This window comes from Carlito syrichta, unplaced genomic scaffold (assembly GCF_000164805.1).
Source record: "Carlito syrichta isolate Samal-C Ts95f unplaced genomic scaffold, Tarsius_syrichta-2.0.1 Scaffold89699, whole genome shotgun sequence".
NCBI classification, from domain to species: Eukaryota; Metazoa; Chordata; class Mammalia; order Primates; family Tarsiidae; genus Carlito; species Carlito syrichta.
The window spans coordinates 73539-94769 of NW_007033795.1; the positions used below are offsets into that span (position 1 = coordinate 73539).

At 36.0% G+C, this 21231-nt stretch overlaps 1 pseudogene; it reads right to left on the reverse strand.

Moving 5' to 3' along the window:
* Positions 1 to 5441: 5441 nt before the first annotated feature.
* LOC103260660 lies at positions 5442 to 8246 on the reverse strand (annotated as a pseudogene).
* Between the last annotated feature and the right edge of the window lie 12985 nt (positions 8247 to 21231).

Consider the following 21231-nt stretch of genomic DNA (forward strand, 5'->3'; position numbering starts at 1 on the left):
TGCACTTCATCATGGGTGACAGAGCGAGACCCTGTCTTTACAAAAACAAAGTAACACAAATTATTAAACATAGTGACGAGGGTAGGCTGCGTTGAGAAGGTGACATTTTAACAAATGTATGGTGGGAAGAAGAGTCAGACAAGCAGATAGCTGGGGGCAGGGCTTTTCTGACAATGTTGGGGAAAAGTGTCAAAGGCAGAGCCTGCCCATCACAGCACAGACACTGCAAGGACACCAGCACAGCTGGGAGCAAGAGGTAGGAGGTGCCAGGGCGACAGGGACAGGATCCTTTTGAACCAAGTGAGCTTTTGCTTCATCAGTTACACTGAAAATGACAATTAGGGAGCATAGACACGAAAGACAAGTTTGTATGGGGCTGCAGATTTCAGGCAAAGGAGGACATGGGAAGAATAGTCAGAGAAGAGGACATTGGGATGATTTGCATGTCTATATATATATAAATGGTGAGCATCTGTCAGAAAAAGGTAAATGATAAATAGGGGATATCAATTATATGCCATGAAAAACAAAGATTAACATCTACACCCTCAACAAGTTTCAGTCAAACCAATGATTCCTCGAGACCCATGCGGCAGGCATGAGAGTGCAGTTCGCACTACCACACAAGAAATACAATACAAAAAGGAAAAGTTTCTGTATCCACTAAGCTGGGGCACTAGCACCAATATGCAAAAACTCATGCTATGGGTGGAGGAATTTACTTCACTCTGCTTCATACCCTGGATATTCTTACTACTTTATATATCCCACAATGGAAATTAGAGAAGCAATCATTCCAGAGAAGCCATTGATTGAGTCCTTTAAAAGCTGAGAGTTTTCTTTTGCTGGTGGCAGTAGGGGAAGTACAAGAAATCTGAATCATGAGAAGGAATCATTGCAAGCTTGAATATGGAAGAAACCACATAATGATGAATGTGGGAAGTTTTTAGAGCTGAGATCAGTCCCCATCTGACACATAAAGAATTGAGGACTTAAGTCCTACAACCACAAGGAATTGAATTTTTCCAATAATAGAATGAGTTTGGCAAGGAACTGGGTGAACTGTAGATTAAGTTATTAAACAAAGACCAAGCATGTTGGCTCATGCTTGCAGTCCCAGAGCTCTGGGAGGCCAAGGTGGGAGGATTGCTTGAGCTTAGGAGTTTCAGACCAATCTAGGCAAATGAAAATGAAATAAAAAATTAGCCAGGCATGGTGGCACACACCTGCAGAAAGGGGCTTGGAAGAAGACTGCAAACTCCATATGAAAACACAGACATCTAACATCTTGATTTCAACTGTAGTAGACAAGACTTCTAACCTACAGAACTGTGAGTTAATGAGTGAAAAAGTGCTGTCTAAAAAAGCCATTAAGTTAATAGTAATTTGTTATGTAACAATACATTTTCTTAATAGTACTTCACCCATTTTCTTATTTATTCATTTTTTTAAGTGTTCTAACTTTTTTGACTCAAATAAAAGAAGTTGTTTGTTTTGTCTTGCCTCCTTTCTAAGTCCTAAATCATTTTGTGGTCATTTATTTTGTTCTTTTGGCTCAAAAAATAATCATAATAAATGAGAGTGAGAAAGAAGAAGCTGTTAGCCAAGTAATGGTTTATCTCGGCTTCCATGTAATCTCAGACTAACAAGAAATATGCAAATCATTGCCCTGAGCTAAATTTACTTTTTGTTCCAAAATATAGGAATTTTCCCTTATCCAGAGAGTGGTTCCCTTTAACATCACTATAGAGAATTATAAGCCATACCTCTTTTCCATCTTGGAAAAGAGGTGGGGCAGGGTGGAAACCCAAGAAAGCAATTTTCATACAAAAGGACCGAACATGTATATGAAGGAACCATTCAAATGATTGCATCAGACAATCCTTAGCAGAGAAGAAATAAATTAGTGTTTTTTCCCCATTACTACCCAGTACAGAAGGTAAGCACTCATGATGAAGATTAGATCAATCGCATGCAGAAACATGCAGAAAGTCACTATTATTTTAAATAAACTTTTTGTTTTGAAATAATTTGGGGTTTATAGAAAAGTTGCAAAGGAGGTTTCCATATAGTTTACCATTCCAACATCTTACATAACCAAGGTATACCTGTCAAAACTAGGACACTATTATTTTTTTAAATTGTTTAATTACAATACCTTTCAAAATAATTTTTAAATTTTTTTCTTTATTTTATTTTAGACTTGTGGGGTATATGTGAGGATTTATCACCTAAGCAAATTGCGTGCAGTTGAGGTTCAAGCTTCTAGTAAGTCTCCCTTGGTAGTAGACATGGTATCCAATGGGTTGTTGTGTACCCTCTATCCCCTCTCCTTCCCTCCAACTGCTAGTAGCGTCCAGTGTCAGTTGTTCCTGCCTTGTGCTCACATGCCCAGTGTTTAGGGCCCACTTATGAGTGACAACATATGGTATTCAGTTTTTGTTTCTGTGATAGTTCACTTCGAATGATGGTGTCCAGCTGCATCCATGTTGTTGAAGAGGACATGATTTTGTTCTTTATAGCCGCATAATATTCCATCATGTGTATGTACCACATTTTCTTTATCTAGTCCACTTTTTATGGGCATCTGGCTTGGTGCCACATTTTTGCTATTGTTGCAATGAACATGTGTGGGCAGGTGTTTTTTTTTGGTAGAGTGATTTATGTTCCTCTGGGTATATTCCCAGAAGTGGGATTGTTGGATTATCCTAGAAGTGGAATTTTATGGTAGCTCAATTTTTAGTTCTTTGAGTAAATGCCATGCTGCTTTTCACAAAGGTTGAACTAGCTCACATTCCTACCAGCAGTGTAAAAGTGTTCCCTTTCTCTGCAGCATTACCAACACCTGTTGTGTTTTGACTTATTAATGATAGTCATCTTTACCAGTGTGAGATGGCAACTCATTGTAGTTTTGATTTATGTTTCCCTGATTCACAGATTATAAAATAAACCAAAGTGCTTGTGGAATCTGAGGGGAAGAAGTGAGTTTGTTGCCTCTATACACCATCTCCCCCATCTTCTCCTCTGCTCACGATCTTCTCAGTTAGCAGGAGAAAGAGACACCCTTAACCCCTCTTCTCCTTTAACCCAGAACAATTTTAACCTCAACATCTCTCAAAACCATATAGAAAGAAGAGAGACTCAGACAAACACACACAAAGTGGAGTAACTGATGAGAGCTGTCACTGAGGTGAGCATGGTCTATCATTGCCATTCACAAGCAATGCGAGGCTCCATAATTCTTTAACAATACAGACTCCATTTCCCAAGGCCTGAGGCCTGGAGCTTGGCTTCAGAAAATGTTTCCAGAACTAGAAAAGAAAATCTACAGAAACATGTAGAAAGTCACTATTAAGTAAACATTTTTGTCTTGGAATAATTTGGAATTTATAGAAAAGTTGCAAAGAAAGTTTCCATATAGTTTACTATTCTAACATCTTACATAACCAAAGTATACTTGTCAAAACTAGGACATTATTATTTTTAAAAATTGTTTAATTACAATACCTTTAAAAAATAAAATAAAAATTTCAATACCTTTTGGGGGTACAAATAGTTCTGGTCTGGGCTTTAAGTCTACCCACCATTCCCACCTGTGCACATTGTACCTGATAGGTAATTTTTTTGTCCCTTCACCCCTTCCCCCATCCCCTACCTCTTACCTTTTATGAGTTTCCAGTGTCTGTTATACCAATCTCTATGTCTTTGCATATCCTTAGTTTAGCTCCCACTTATAAGTGTGAACATGTGGTATTTGTTTCTGTTCCTGAATTAGTTCTCTTAGGATGATGTTCTCCAATTCCACACAAGTTGCTGCAAAAGATACTGTTTTCTTTTTCTTTTTTGACAACTGAATATTATTCCATAGTGTATATATACCATATTTTCATTATCCACTGATCAGTTGGTGGACATTTAGGTTGATTCCACATCTTTGCAATTGTGAATTGTGCTGTGATGAACATGTGGGTGTAGGTGTCTTTTTTATATAACAACCTCTGTTCCCTTGGGTAGACACCTAATAGTGGGATTCCTGGATCAAATAGTAGATATAATTTTAGTTCTTTAAGAAATATCTATACTGGTTTCTGTAGAGGTTGTACTAATTTACACTCCCACCAACAGTGTGTAAGTATTCCCTTTCCTCCACATCTATGCCAGCATCTATTTTTTAAAATTTTTTTAAAACTTCTGCAATTATTAGTTTATTAGTATAATCCAGATTCATATGTTCCATATTCCTCCTGAAATTACATAAACATATGCAAATGGGAAGTATCCAAATTAAAATTATGCAATAAAATAGCACTCCATCACAAAAACGTGTAAACTTACAAGAACGCTATTTTAAAACACTGGTGCAATAATCTAAAAAAACAAAACAAAACAAAAATTGTTCCCTAAACTGCTAAGCAGATAACATGACTAATTAATGAGACTGAGTTTTGTAAAGAAAAGTTAAATTAAAATAAATTGAATAATTTGTACTGAGATGCAAAGCGTGTCTTTTTTCCTCATATCTATTTGATTTATAAAGGGGCAGACCACAGTATATAGGAAAATATGCCCTATTTAAAATGTGGCATCATTTTAAAAGCTAGCCCAGTTAACTACAAATACTTTTAATGGAATCTCAAGTTTCCTGAGCAGTTCATATTCAGATAAATGAGGTAAGACATTTATAGCCAGCACTATCAGTCTTCACTGAGACTACCATAACAAAAAACTTAATATGCCAGTCTTGTATTAAAATACAAGCTCACGCTTTCAGGGCTACATTCTCAGATCTTCTTTAATGTGGAAACTGAAAAATATAACTGCCATTACATGGTAATGGGAATTAAATAATCCAGAGTCCTCTTGTAAAGTATAGAACATACTTTCCCATTAGTCCTTCAAAGACAGACTCAAAATGTTTGATTCTAATAATCCCATGCTATAAGTAGATGGGCTATACCCTTCACTTTGTAAATATAAATGGGTTATGTGAAATTTGTTGTCAAGATTTTGGAGTTTCAGTTATGGTGGAAAAGTGTCTCAATTTAACTTGTATTACCTCCATCATGTTATGCAGGGTGTGTAGAGAAAAGCTTTTTATCAACTAACTACACAAAAAGATAAGCACTGTCATAACTCAGGTGATCCAAAAGGGGCAAAAGCAAAAGACTAGCTTTCCCTTAAGAAGAAAAATTTCAGGCCTATGAAAAGGACAACAACAATAATAAAAAATTGTATTTACTTAGAAGCATTCAGAATGTCAACAAAACAGTTGAAACCTTTTTCTTTTTTTTTTGCAATTACAGAGTGGTATTCAGTTAACAGAACAATTATTTTGTATAAGCTGCATCAGAGACAACTGAAGATGACAAATCTGCCATCCTCATATATAACTAATTTCTGCTCTTCACCAACAAACACCTGCTTTAAATTTCCATGCCAATCTACAACCCCATACTGTACCAGGCAAGATTAGTGGCTACTGAAAATACCACCAGGACAGGGCTATCGAAAGACACATTCAGTAGTGCGTTAACTATACAAAAAATATAATGTACAGTTAAAAACAAATCTTACACATCCTTACATTTTAATTGTTTTCTTTAAAAGGAGTGAGTTATGTACAGGGGTGTTAAATGCTTTATAGACAAGAAAAAAACTGCACTAGAACCAATGTATTCACCATCATCTTCTTCATCTTCATCTTCCTTCTCTTCCTCATCTTCATCTTCCCCTTCTTCTTTCTTTTTCTTGCTTTTTTCAGTCTTGAGTACTTCCTTTTTTGCTGCATCAGATTTTTCTTCAGCTCGGTATGCAGCAACATCTTTTTCATATTTTTCCTTCAGTTATAGGGCCTCCTTTTCGTAAGACTGCTTATCATCTGCAGCAGTGTTATTCTACTTCTCTCCCAGCTTCTTTTGCAACATCACCAGTGGATAGACCAGGATGTTCTTTGATTTGGGGGTGCTACTCAGAACAGAATAAGAAAAAGGCCTAAGCAGGCCTCTTGGGTATACTGTGATCCTTAAACTTCTTTTTTGTTTCCACTTTAGGAGGGATATAGGTTTTCATTTCTCTTTTATAATGGGTCTTGTCTATCTTTGCCATGTCTTCAAATTTTCCTTTCTTGTTTAGTAGACATGACCTCTCTGAGCACTTCTTGGAAAACTCTGAGAAGCTGACTGAAGCATCCAGGTGCTGCTTCTGTAGTTTTGGGATGGAATGTTCTGTAGTTGTGTGTTAGTTCCATTTGCTGTGGAGTCCAGTTTAACTCCAATGTTTCTGCCTGATGATCTGTCTATTGCTGTCAGTGAAGTGTTGACATCTCCCACTATTATTGTATTGCTGTCTATCTATTTTTTAAGGTCTAGTAGAATTTGTTTTGTAACGCTTACATCATATTTTAAATTGTTATGTCTTCTTGTTATGTCTTTAACATTTAAAGTGTGTTTTATCTGATATAAGAATGGTTACTCTTGCTCGTTTTTTATTTCCATTTGTCGAATATTTTTCCCCATCACTTTATCTTGAGACTATAGAAGTCTTTGTGAGTTAAGCAGATCTCCTGAAGGCAGAAGATATTTGGACTGTACGTTTTTTATTTCCTCCCCATTCTGCTAGTCTATGTTTTTTAGTGGGACACTGAGACCATTTATGCTCAGAGTTAATAATGATATGTAAGGTACTATTCCATTCATCATATTGGTTGTTACCCGGTTGCTGTATTTATTTATGTTCTGTATTGTGTTGGTGTTCCATAAGGCCTGTGAGCTTTATGGTTTCTAGCGTTTTTTTACTGATGTATTTCAACCGTTTGTTTCAGTATTTATAACTCCTTTGAGTATTGCTTGTAGAGCTGGTCTAGTGGTGACAAACTCCCTCAGTGTTTACTTGTATGTGAAAGACTTTATTTCTCCTTCATTTATTACTTTGTTTTGCAGGATACAAAATCCTTGGCTGAATGTTATTTTGTTTGAAGAGACTGAAGATAGGGCCTCAATCCTCTGGCTTTTAGGATTTCTTCTGAGAAGTCTGCTATTTCTTCTAAGAAGTCTGCTATTAGTCTGATAGGTTTATCTTTTGTACTTCTCTAAATGATTCTTTCATTTCCAGAATTTCAGCTTGTTTTTTAAAATTTTTTTAAAAGTATCTATCTCTTTGGAGAATTTTTCATTAATGCCATGAATTTTTTTTTTTTTTTTTTTTTGGTTTCTTTATGTTGGTTTTCAATTTTCTCCTGAAGTTCATCGATCAATTTTATAATCAACATTTTGTATTTCGTGTTTGGAATTTCAAAAATTTTACTTTGGCTAAGGTTCGTTGTTAAAGAGGTGGTGTGGTCTTTTGCGAGTGTTGAAGAACTCTGTTTTTTAAAAAAATGTTGTCAAAATTAATTGTTGGCTACTTCTCATTTGAATAGACTATTTCTTCTTATTTGAGTTTGGCAGGGGGCTGATGTAGGTACTGTAGGGTCCCCTTGGTTATATATAGTCTCAGTGTGATGAATTTCTCAATTGCCAGCTGTGGTGATCCAGTGCTGGGTACCTACACTGGCTCACAGCATCCTAAGTGTTATAATCTGTATCTATAATAATATATTTATATCAAATTATCTGATTAAACAGCTTTACCTGAAATAAGAGACACCTTTTATTTTTCTTTTTTAATAACTATGATGAAATAGCTCTGAGCCCTAGGATCCTGTGGTGTTTGGTTTTTGTTTTGTCTTTTTTTAATAAAGATGTGGGATACAATTCAGGGTTAGGTATACAAACTGCTGTGGTGTTTTGTAATAGCTGTGGAGTTCATCAGATACTAAATTGACACCTTCTGCACAGGAGTGTCAATCAGACCAGTTGATCTTCATTTATGCCAGCCTAGGAACAAAAAGAGAAGGAGATATTTGACTGTATAGCCTCTTTCTATCTCTAAACCATAACTGGCTTATACTTATCTCATACTAAATGCTGAGAGAAGGAGAGAGAGAGAGAGAGAGAGAGAGAGAGAGAGAGAGAGAGAGAGAGAGAGAGGGAGAGAGAAACTTCAACCTCCTTTTTATGTACAAATACAATCTTTCTTCTTGGCTCCAGGTTTTTCGTTCTTCTGCTCTACCTCACTAGGGTCTGAGGGACCTTTTACCATTAAGATATACCTGAAATTCTTCCATTACCAGGGATCCCAAGGACAAGAGTAAAAGAAACAAGCTCCAATGAGGCCCCAAATCCAAGTTCTGGAAAGAAGCCCTGCATTTTCCTCTCCAGAGAGCTCTCTTCACCTTTCTACCTCCTATTCATCATTTGGGACTCAGCTTAGATATTGTTTCCTCTAAAGAGTCTTATCTGGCTTATTCCCCAAATTATGATAGATAACCCTACTCTGGCTTCCATGGTACCCTCTATTTCCCTTATCATAACCTCAACCCCAATCTACTATAAACACATGGTTATTTTTCTATCTCACCCACTTGCCTGGGAGCTGGTAGAATTCAGGCACTCTGTCCTATTCACCAGCGTAACACAGTACTCATTACAGAATCCTATACCTTGGTGAATATTGAATAAGTATCTATTGAATGAAATAAGAAGAATGTTAGACTTTTTCTACATATTTCATTAATATATCAACCCTGCATATTCCAAATTCTATTCACATATTAACAAGAAATAAAACTGAATTCAAAGTGTTTTTAAAACATGCCCAAGGTCACACTACCAGTAAAGTGGTAAAGATAGAATTCCCTACCAAGTCTGCCTGTCTGATGCTCGGCCTCCTGAAAAACTTAACATGGACAGTTATTATGATAGAGAAAATTCAGACAGGAAAATCTAGAGAGGTAAGATCATATGTTCAGATTAATTTCAGGGGTCGGGTCTTTCTTCCAACAGACCTTTACTGATCACTTACTAGCCAGGTTTTATTCTTAGTGCTAGAAATACAGCAGTGGAAAAAAATATGTAATTGACATTTCTGGGTGACTGGGAAGACAGAGGAAATAGAATATGCAGATTGATCAGTCACAGGCAGAGAGAGCTCTTCCATTTTTCCTGCTATCTTATCCTAGCTCTGTGACCTTAATCACAAGAGAGATGTGAAACAGTTTACTGCCAGGAAAATGTGAACAGCAACACCTGTGAAGAAACACAGGAATATGTTGTTCAAAGCCTGAATATGTGCAGTTATAAAAATAGCTCCGTTTAGTGAGTTCCTGCTCTAATAACATCATAAGGATAAAATGATAGCAAACATTGATTGAGTGCTGACTCAATATTAGGCATTGTTTCATATACCTTTTGAAGACATTCCCATAAGAAGGTAAGGGAGTTTGCAAAGATTTTGCAAAATCAGACATCAGTAGGTGACAAAGTTGTAATTCAGACCAGGGCTTTCAAAATATAAAGGCCTGGAAGGACTTTCAACCAACTGAGGAGATGAAGAAATCCTCTCCCTAAACAACAACTATCAATTTGAAAAAATAAATTGACAAACAAAATCCCACTTCAGAGCTCAAGTACTCAATCAAAGAGTCACTGTTAGTGAAAGTGATTGGCAGAGGGATGAAGGAGACGATAATTAGGCTCTACTTTCCTGAGGCTGTGGATGAAATTGGGGTATGCATATATATGATTGAGGCCCTGCACATGCACAGGTAGTATCTAGAGATGCTAAGTAATTCAAACTCGAGGCTTACCCTAAGTCTATGTGCATATATGCATAGGAGACTAAAAAGAGGCCCACAAGAAGCAAAAACCCAGACATAGCCTGAACTTTGAATGTACTTCTTGACCTGCATAGAGATCCACGGGCAAAGGCAGAAACTTTATTGCAGAAGTTTCCAGCCTTTTTGGCATAAAGGACCAGTTTTGTGGAAGACAGTTTTCCAGGGATGGGGGATGGGGGGATGGGGGCTTGGGAAAGAATCATCAGACATTAGATGCTCATAAGGAATGTGCAACCTTATGCACAGTTCACAATAGGTTTTGCACTCCTATGAGAATTTAAATCTGCTGCTGATCTGACAGAATATGAAACTTCACTTTTCTGCTGCTCAACCTCCTGCTGTGTGGCCCAATTCCTAATAGGCCATGGGCCAGTACTGGTCTGTAGTCCAAGGGTTGGAGACCCCTGCTTTACTGGCTTAAAGTAATTGAGCACATTCTCTCTATGATCATTGGCTGACTAATAACTCACATGAAATTGTAAGGGTCCCCAAGTCACCAAAACACTCTACAAAAAGAGCAAGGTTGGAGGACTCATACTTCCTGATTTCAAACTCACTACAGAGCTACAGTAATCAAAACTGTGTGGGACAGTATTGGCATTAGGAAAGACACATAGATTACAGAATATTATAGGATACAGAAGCAAAACTTTGCATATAAGGTAAATTTATTTTTGACAAAGGTGTCAAGATCATTTACCAAAGAAAGGGCAATCTTTTCAACAAATGGTACTGGGAAAACTAGATATTCATATGTAACAGAATGAAGTTAGACCTTTACCTTACATCATATACAAAAATTAACTCAAAATTAGTCAAAGACTTAAACATAAGACCTAGAGCTATAAAACTCTTAAAAGAAAACATAGGATAAAATCTTTATGACATTGGATTTAGTGATGGTTTCTCAGATACAACAAAAATAGTACAATCAAAAAAAGTAACAAAAGAAAAAATAGACAAATTGGACTTCAAAAAAATTAAACTTTGTGCATTAAATGGCACTGTCAGTAAAGTGAAAAGACAATCCACACAATGGGAGAAAATATTTGTATATCATATGTCTGATAAGAGATTAATATCCAGAAAATATACACACAAATTTTAAAACTCAACAACCAAAAAGTCCAAACAACCTAATTAAACAATGGGCAAAAAAATGCAACAGACATTTATACAAATAAAATATGTAAATGGAAAATAAGCACATGAAAGGATTATCAACATCATTAATCACTTGGAAAATGCAAATCAAAACCATAAGATCCAGTTCACACACATCCTTATTTGGATGGCTGTCACTGAAAACAAAACAAAGTAAAGCACCAGAAAATATCATTTGTTGATGAGTAGAATAACGTGTGTTGGTGGAGAAGTTAGAACCATTGTGCATTATTGGTAAGAATGTAAAATGTTTCATTCACTGTGAAAAACAGTATGGTAGTTTCTCAAAATGAAATTAAACATAGAGCTACCATATGCTCCAACAATTCCATGTTGGAGTGTATATCCAAAAGAATTGAAGGCAGGGACTCCAACATATTTGTACAATAGTCATAGCAGCATTATTCACAGTGGCCGAAGGTGGAAACACCCAAAATGTTCATCAGTGGATGAATAGATAAACAAAATAGTATATATACATACAATGGAGTATTACTCAGCTTTAAGAGGTAATGATATTCTGATATACGCTACATATGAACGAATTTTGAAGATTAACATAAGCCAAATGCAAATAGCAAATACTGTGTGATTTCACTTTCATGAGGTACCTAGAATAGTCAAATTCGTAGACACAAAAAGTAGAACAGTGATTACCAGGGACTGGGAAAGGGAGAAATGGACATTTACTGTTTGTTACAGGATTTCAGTTTGGGATGATGACAAAGTTCTGGAGATAAATAGTGGTGATGGTTGCAAAATAATGTAAATGTGTTTATTACCATTGAACTGTACACTTTAAATAGCTACAATGCTACATTTTATGTTATCTATATTTTTGCATAATAAAAACTAATTTAAAAAATTCTGGGTGACATCACTGAGAGGACAAAGTAGGAACTATCCGTCTTCATTCCCCCTACACACAAAAAACAAATACGACATCTATCCACAACTAAACACAGAGAGGGCTCAGAGGCCCAGTAAGAAATTTGCCATAGCACAGTGGAGCAAAACAAAAATCAAAACAAAACAAAAAACTAGGGGGGAGGATATCCATATAGAAAGGATTGCTGGTACGATTAGCATACTTGAGATGCCAAGAGATAACTAGGAGCAAAGAAGACTGGCAGAGGCTATTATCATCAGCTACAGGGTGAAAACCACCTTGGTCTTCCATAGCCTGTTCTACAGAGGACAACAGCATCTTTTGTCACTGAGGTGAGCAACAGCTATTCTTACAGGAAAATGTCAGAAAGAGAGACATGGCTGCACACTCTTCCCTTATCCAAAAAAGTGGCTACTGTTGAGCAGTTTCAGAAAAGAAGCTGCTACCTTTTCCAATTCTATGTGTGTCCCAACCCCAAAGCTGCAGCCACCACACAAGTGTCCATACTGGGCTCTGTGGTTACACTGAGTCCACCATCTTAGACACCAGGGCCATCACCACAGCCAGCTATTTCACACTCTGGGCCCTAGAGTCATGCTCTAATGCATAGTCCTGCCCTAACTCCAAAGCTGTCCTAACTCTGTGCAAGCCTGTGGTTCCATTCTTGGTTTCCTGGCTACTTCACAAGCATCTATGCCTCACTTATCATTGTCAACATGCCAGAAGTGATGCCTGCATCTTGGGAAGTAGCTCAGCTGCCAGAGAGAGCTAGGACTCATCCCAAGTTAGAGTCACATTAACTCTGTGCATGCCTATGCTCCTATTCTCAGCTCCTCAGCTACTTCACAAGCATCTGTGCTTCACATACTGTTAACAAAACAACAGTCAGGGGTATCTAAGCCCCAGGTACCAGTGCCATTACCATACCAAATCCCAGACCCATAAACCCTCCATTTGTGCTTAGGCTTCAAGCTTCAGTTCTATGGCCATTTCTCAGATACCAATAATCAGACCCCAATGCTACCACCACCATGAGAATGCCCACAAACCAGATCTACTGGCAAAAGGGATTCTCTCAGTCACAACTTCCCTGGCAGGAGAAAAAGATATTAGGATGACTTCAACAGCCATCACCACTGAAGACCCCAATACCACTACTGTGGACATCCATAGAATTGGCTACTAAAGAACTCTGAAATCTTCATCAAAACTGACCTCAGAGGAAAGACCTGCACAGAGACTACCCAGCTGAGCCCTGATTGGTGCCAGAATCCCTGCATCCCATCCAGCAAAGACTTTCTCACCACTCCTCATAAGGGATGATCGTTCCACAGAAAACAAGCCCTTGAAGTCTAGAAGAGGTTACTGTTTCATTAAATACACAAACATAGGGCAACCCCTTCGGGTCCCCTCCCACTGTGGGAACTTTTCTGTCCTCTCAATAAATCCTGCTTCAAAAAACAAAAAACAATACACAGACATCATGTAAGTCAACTAGAAACATGAAAAACCAAGGACACATACCACCAAAATAACAGTAATTTTCTAGCAGCTGCCAACAAAGAAATGGAGATAGACAAGCTGTATGGCAAAGAATTCAAAATATAATTATTTTCAAGAAGCTCATCAAATTTCAGGAATAAATGAAATAAATGACTAAATTAAGAAAAACAATAAATGACAAAAATTAGACATCTAACAGAGATTGATTTTTTTTTTAAAAAATCAGTCAGAAATTCTGGAGTTGAAAAAAATACAATGAAAGAAATAAAAAATGCAATAGAGAGTGCCAACAGCAGAATTGACCAAGTAAAAGAAAGACCTGTGAACTCAAAAGACAGGTTATCTGAAAATATGCAGAGATTAAAAAATTTTAAAAGAGCAAAATAGAAAATGAATGAAGAAAGCTTACAGAATTTATGGGACAGCACCAAAAGAACAATTTTTTGGAATTATAAGAGTTCAATAAGGAAAAGAGAAAGACAAAAGGGGAAGAAAGCTTATTTTTAAAAGTAATAGAAAACTTTCTAAATCTGGGGAAAGATATAAATATCCAGGTACAGGAAAATCATAGTTTCCAATCAAATTCAATCTAGACAAGACTACACCAAGATATATAATAATAGGATTTAGATAGCAAAGACAAAGAAAGAATATAAAGAAGTTCTAATAAGGATGGCAGTGGCTTTCTCTTCAGAAACTGTACAGGTCAGGAGAGAGTGGAATGATATATTCAAAGTGCTGAAGAAAAAAAACTACCAACAAGAATACGTTACCTTAAAAAGGTGTCCTGCAGAAGTGAAAGTGAAATAAATACTTTCCCAGACAAGCAAAAGAGGAGGGAGTTCATCATTCCTAGACCTACCTTACAAGAAGTGCTAAAGGGAGTTATTCAAGCTGAAAGAAAAGGATGATAATCAGTAACACAAAGACATGTAAAAGTATAAAACTCACCAGTAAAAGTAAGTACACAGTCAAATTCAGAATACCCTAATACTGTAGTGGTGGTATGTAAATCACTTATATTTGGCAGGAAGGTTAAAAGACAAAATTATTTTTTAAAATAGCCATTATAATTTAAGAGCTATACAATATAAAATGATGTAAATTATGACATCAAAAACAAGCACCTGTGCTTCACATACTGTTACCAACACAACAGTAGGGGTATCTAAGCCCTTTAAATAGATTTAAGAGCAAGTTGGAGTAAAAATTAGAGTATTTTTATGTGTTAAACATTGTTATATCAAATGAGAATAGCCTGTTATATAACTATAAGATATTTAATGTAAGCTTCATAGTAACCACAAAACAAAAACTAGTAGCAGATATGCCAAAAAAAAGTAAGGAATCAAAGCACATTACTGGAGAAAATTATCTAATCACAAAAGAAGACAGTAAAAGAGGAAGAAAGTAACAAAGAATATTTAAAACAAACAGAAAAACAAAGCAAAATAGATGTAGTAAGTCTTTACCTATCCATAATTACCTTGAATGTAAATGAATTAAATTATTCAAATTAAGATATAAAGAAGTAGCTGCATGAATAATAATAATAAAAAAAAACAGACCCAAATACATGCTGCCTACAAGAGACTCACACCAGCTTTAACAACACACATAGATTGAAAATAAAAAGATGGAAAAAGATGTCCCATGTAAATGGAAATCAAACTAGAGCAAGGGTAGCTATACTTACATTAGAAAAAATAGTTAAGTCAAAAACTGTAAAACGAGGTGAAGGTCATTAAGTAATGATAAAAGGATCAATTAATCAAGAAGATATAATAAAATTATACATATATATGCACCAAACATTGTAACACCTAAATATATAAGGCAAATATTAATAGATCTGAAAAGATGACTGCAATACAGCAAGAGCTTATTACTCCACTTTAAACAATGCACAGGTCATCCAGACAAAAAAAAGTAAAGAAAAAAACATTGCAATTAAACTACACTTTAGATCAAACAGTCCTAACAAGATGATATACATAATATTCCACTCAACAGTAGTAGAATAAACATTCTTCTCAAGCACACATGGAACATTCTCCAGCACAGATTACATTTTAGGCCACAAAACAAGTTTGAACAAGTTTAAGAAGATTGAAATCACATCAAGTACTGTATGAAATTATAAATCTATTATAGGATAAATTTTAGAAAATTCACAAATATGTGGAAATTAAACATGTTTCTAAACAACCAATGGATCAAACAATAAATTAAAAGGGAAATTTTAAAATATTAAAATAAATGAAAATAGAAATACAACATACCTAAATTTACGGGATGCAGCAAAACAGTTTTAAGAGGAAAGTTTATAGCAATAAACACCTTCATCAAAGGAGAAGGAAGTTCTCAAATAAATAATGTAAAACCTCAAGAAGTTAGAAAAAGAAGAAAAAACTAAGCTCAAAGTTAGTAGAAAGAATGAAGTAATAAATATTAGGATCTAAATAGACATTTCTCAAACAAAGACATGCAAATGGCAAACAGGTATATGAAAAAATGGTCAACATCACTAATCATCAGAGAAATGTAAATTAAAAACACGAGAAATCACCTCACATCTGTTAGATTGGCTATTATCAAACTGATAAAAGATAGCAAGTGTTGGCGAGAATGTAGAGAAGAGGGAACCCTTGCATACTGTTAATGAGAATATAAATTAGTACAGCCATTATGGAAAACAGTGTAAAGGTTCCTCAAAAAGTTAAAAGTATTACTGCCAGACACTATTGATCATATGACCAAAGGAAATGAAATCACTATGTCAAAGAGATATCTGTACTTCCATGTTTATTTTAGTATTATTCACAATAGCCAAGATTCAGAATCAACCCAAGTGTCCATCAGTGAGTAAATGGGTGAAGAGTATGTGGTGTATATATATATACATACATACATACTGGAATACTTTTCAGCCTTAAGAAGGAAGAAATCCTTTCATGTGCAACAGCACAGTTAAAAATGGAGGACATTATGCTAAGTGAAATAAGCCAAGCACATAAAGACAAACACTGCATAATCTCACTTGTATAGGGAATATAAAAGAGTCTAATTCATAGAAGCAGAGAGTAGGATGGTAGTTATGAGGGGTGTGGAGGGTGTGTGGGAATGCAGAATGGTGGTCAAAGGGTTCAATATTAGGAAGAAGGACTAAGTTCTAGAGCTCTATTGTACCACATGGTGACTATAGTAAATAATAATGCATTTTATACTTGAAAATTGCTAAAGGAGTAGATATTTTCACCACTAAAAAATAAGCGAGGTAATGAATATGTTAATTAATTTGATTTAATCATTCCACATGTATACATAGGTCAAAATAAGTATTTCATAAATATATACAATTTGTATTTGTCAATTCAAAATTAATTAATTGATTAATTAAAGTTCTACTTGAAAAGCTCCACTCCAACTACTTTATATTGCGATTATATTGGAATACTGGACCTTTAAAGATGTGACAAAGGTTAAATGAGACCTGTAGGGTGGCCCTCATCCAATATGATGCTTTTATAAAAAGAGTAAAGTTGTATGCCCAGAGAAACACCAGGAATATACAGGCTATGTGAGGACACAGTGAGAAGTTGGCCATCTGAAAGTCAAGGAGAGAGAGGCCTTAGAAGAAACCAAGTCTCGTATGCACTTTGATCTTGAACTTTCAGTCTCCAGAACTGTGAGAAAATGAATGTCTGCTTTTAAGCTACCCATTCTGTGGTATTTTGTTACAGCAGCCCTAACAAACTAATATACCATGCTAATGTCTCAGATTTTCATCAAATTTAGCTTCTGAATCCTGTAGGCAGTCAATGAATATTTCTCTTTTTATTAGTGAAGAGAGGGCTGCTGTAGTTAGTGGGTGATTAATTTATATATGTAATGGTCCCTTTTGAGGAAGGATGAAGATATGTCGGGGCCTCTCTGGTGTTTCAGAAAAATCTTGTGCATATCATAAATAAAATTTTCTAAGAATGACTCTCCAGATTGTTCTCTAGTTTTACTACATAAGGAGACAGAGAAACTTGACAGAGAGGTAGGATAAGGTATGGTTTCAGAGCACAGACTTCAGAAACAGGAAGACCTGGTTTTGGGCCCTTCTCATCTCCAGGGACCTTATCTGCAAATTGAGGATAATAATAGTATCTACCTCAGAGAGTTTGTAGGAAGGGCTATATGAGGTATTGCATGGAAAGCAGTCCTAACCTATGATAATTAATTTTCCCATCAGAATTTTCTCCAAATTACAAAGGGCTATGGCAACTAAAAGTGGCAAAAAGATTTTAGTACCAATAACATTTTTGTTTCCCCTGCCACCCACAAGCAATTAGCCTCATAAAATCAAGCAATGGCCTGTGAAAGGCTCGGTTATTGTACCAGATACCCAACTTATTGCAGGTTTGTAATACTCAAATGAAATAAGAATGCTAATTATATCACACCTCCTAGTGCTCAATAAATATTGATGTTTGTCAATTCCTATCACCCTGCCCTTATCCCCCTACACACACACACACACACACACACACACACACACACACACACACACACACACACACACTAAAACTCTACTTAAATCTAAGTGTTTGGTTTTCTAGGTAAAGTCCTCCAATCTTAGAAGAGAATACAGACAGATAAAACACCCCCTTTTGAATCCCTCCTGAAATTTTAAATGCAGATTCACCTTAGATTTCAAAGTGTCTTGGAAATCAAGTTATTAGAACCCAATTAACATCAGCATTAATTTTCCGAAATTACTTCAAAGTATACAAGCAGAGGGTAGCTTTTTTAAAACTTAACATGGAGACTGCTTCAGAAAGCAATTGCCACAGAGCAGAATGTATTTTCCCATCAGGAAAATCTTATAACGACTACTTGTTTTATTCCTCTATAATAAAAAAGATTAACAGGAATATTCAACTGTGTATCTTGAAAAATACAGATACAAGTCTAAAACCTTTTACATAGCATTCAAATAAAATGTTTCAAAATGTGCTCTGACCTGGTTACTGTTGTCAAGAGAGTGCAATCTACATTTATTACACTAGGGGCAGCAACATACAAGGAATGGTGATGTATTCTAATTGCATTTCCATAGCCCAAAATCAAATACATATTAATTACACATTGAAAAAACAATACTTTAGCTACATTTTCTGGGATTTTAGGAGGATTTCTAGGGGAAGATTTCAATGGCCGGGATTTACATATCTGTTGCTTTTAAAGCTAAGTGAATTGATACCTTTTTTTCCCTCATTTCCTTTCCCTCTAGCTGACATAGCCATGCACAGAGACAATCTTATTAGGACTTCATCATACTCAGACATGAGGCACATTGGGAGATTAGCATCATGGGGCCCAACAAAGATATTGGAAGGCGGCAGGGGCAGGATTCGAGGTCATTCCATAAAGTGATTCTCTCTTTATTTATCTTTGAATATTTATACAAGTAAGTAAAATAATTATAAGGATGAGTGAATTTGTGCTTGCTTGGTTAATACTCATCCTCCATACAGTCTTTCATTTTAAATAGCAATTTTGCTTTTATCTCACAAGCTCATGAATCAAGCATACTTCAGTTTCCTTGGTAACCGACCTCTGCTTCCTGTCTAGACTTCTGGTCATGAGAAGAAAGAGAAGGAAAAACACAAAATGGGGGAGGGTGGGCTAGAAAATGTTATTCCTTATCCTTCCTCTTTTCCCCTGCCACAGTCAATTTCTCTACCACTACAGTCATCCCCCACTAAAAATGAACAAAATCATTTGGTAAGGTTGAGAAAAATTAAAACCATCTGTCTATGCTCCTAACCTCTTGCCTTCCTCTCTGCATATATGTGGTATTAACTAGTCAATTCAATCCTCTAAGATTAAATCTAGGGTTATCTTTACAAGTGATTCAGAGACTAAGAACCTTTGGCAGATATCTTCCTTTGTACCCTATTCAGCCTTTCTGCTTCTGAAATATAGTACTATATAATAGGCAAAAGTATCCATCTTTTTTTCTCTCCTGCCTCCTCGCCTTCTGTTTACTGAAATAAACAAGGGCAGAGAAGAAGGTTGACCCATTGAAGAAACAGAAGCCAGTACTACTTCTAGAATTCCTGGGCAACAGCTATTTCAAAACGCAGGCTTTCAGGCACTCCAGCCACTACATCTACATTGCACTCCAAAGGGAGGCTTCCTGCCAAAGCCCTGCCTCCATCTTCTCCAGTTCAGTGTTTTCTCACTTTAAATCACCTTCAAACCACCACTCCTATCCCCAACATCCACCATAAATGCCCCCACAATTGCACCCCTTTCAGAGGCCCAGCTGTCCATACACCTATACTGGCCCTGGAATCCCACAGTCCACGCAACATTAGCTAAGTTAACCCACATCTACAGATTAAAAACAACAACAAACTTCTTCTGAATTATTTTGGGGTAAAGGTGAAATTTTTTACATATGCTAATTTGAGCTAGTATTAATAAAAACATATACACAGGTCTATATTCTGGTTAATTTACATCTAATGTTTTCCTTTTAAATAAGAAAAACTAAAAATAAACAAGCTGAATTTTCAAAATTGTACAACTAGAAAGTTTGAAGAAAAGAACAAAAATAGCAGCATTTTGCTTTGTAAATGGAAAAATGATTATTAATTATAGAAAGAAAAATGTCTGACAATAATCTCATGTGATATACCAAAAATAACTCTTTTACTCAGAAATTTAAAAATAGGAAATAACTCAAAGAATATGTAACAAAATGTGTACCTAACCAGATAAGAATTAATTAAAAGGGAAACAAACCACAATGCAAATTATTGATCAATTTGATTTTATAAGTAGTGACAAAGATGTGAAGCAACCAAAATCCCTACATACTGCTTATGGGAGTTTAAATTAATACAGCCTCTTTGAAAAACTGTTTGACAGTACTACTAAAATTGAGAATATACATATCATATATAACCCAGCAATTCATCTCTCAGCAATACACGTGACAAGAATGTATAAATGAATATTCAAATCACACAATTAGCCCTCAACCCCAAACTTCTCAAATGTCCTTCAACAACAGAATAGATAAATAAAATGTGGTATATTTACACAATGGAAAACTATCTAGTAAGGAGAATAAAATAAGCTACACACAACAAACTGGAAGAATTTCATAAACATAATGTTGTGCTAAAATAGGCCAGATACAAAAGAATGAGTATGATACATCAGGGGTACATTTGGGTACCCCTGATTTCTTTCTCTTGTCTTAAGTGTATAACTTTTTTCATTTTGAGACTATTTTATCTTTTTTTTGCCTTTTCTATCTTCTTCTGCCCTATTCTCCTCTTTCTCATCACTTACATCTGCAGTGGCTTCTCCCTCAGTCTTACTTCTGGGTTATTTTATATTTCCCAAAATCCTTCATCAAATCCTTTCTGTTTGTTTAACTTTCTAAACTGCCTTTGTATTCCTTATTTGCACAAAGGTCTTTGGGATCTAGAAATGCAGTCATGGGCACAGAGAGAGAGAGAGAGACTGTATATGGTTTTGCTTATATACAGTCCAAATACAGACACAACTAATCCATGGCCTTGTAAGTCATGATAAGGGAGTAATTCATCTACCTGAGTGTTGTTAGCCTCCTGGCACCTTCACAGTGACCAAGGACAACTGGAAGGTGAGCTGCCATGATGGAGCATCCACAGACCCACAAAGACAAGTCAGGAGACCTGGTCTTTGCCAGGAGGAAGGGCTATCCACACTGGCAGGCTTAGATTGATGAACTATGAAGCCCTCAACCAAAAAAAAAATTCTCTCTCTTTCTCTCTCTGATGAGAAAGAGGAGGATAGGGTAGAAGAAGATAGAAAAGGAAAAAAAAAAAAAGACAAAGTAGTCTCAAAATGAAAAAAGTTATACACTTCATCAGACAAGAGAAAGAAATCAGGGGTACCCAAATAGGAAAAG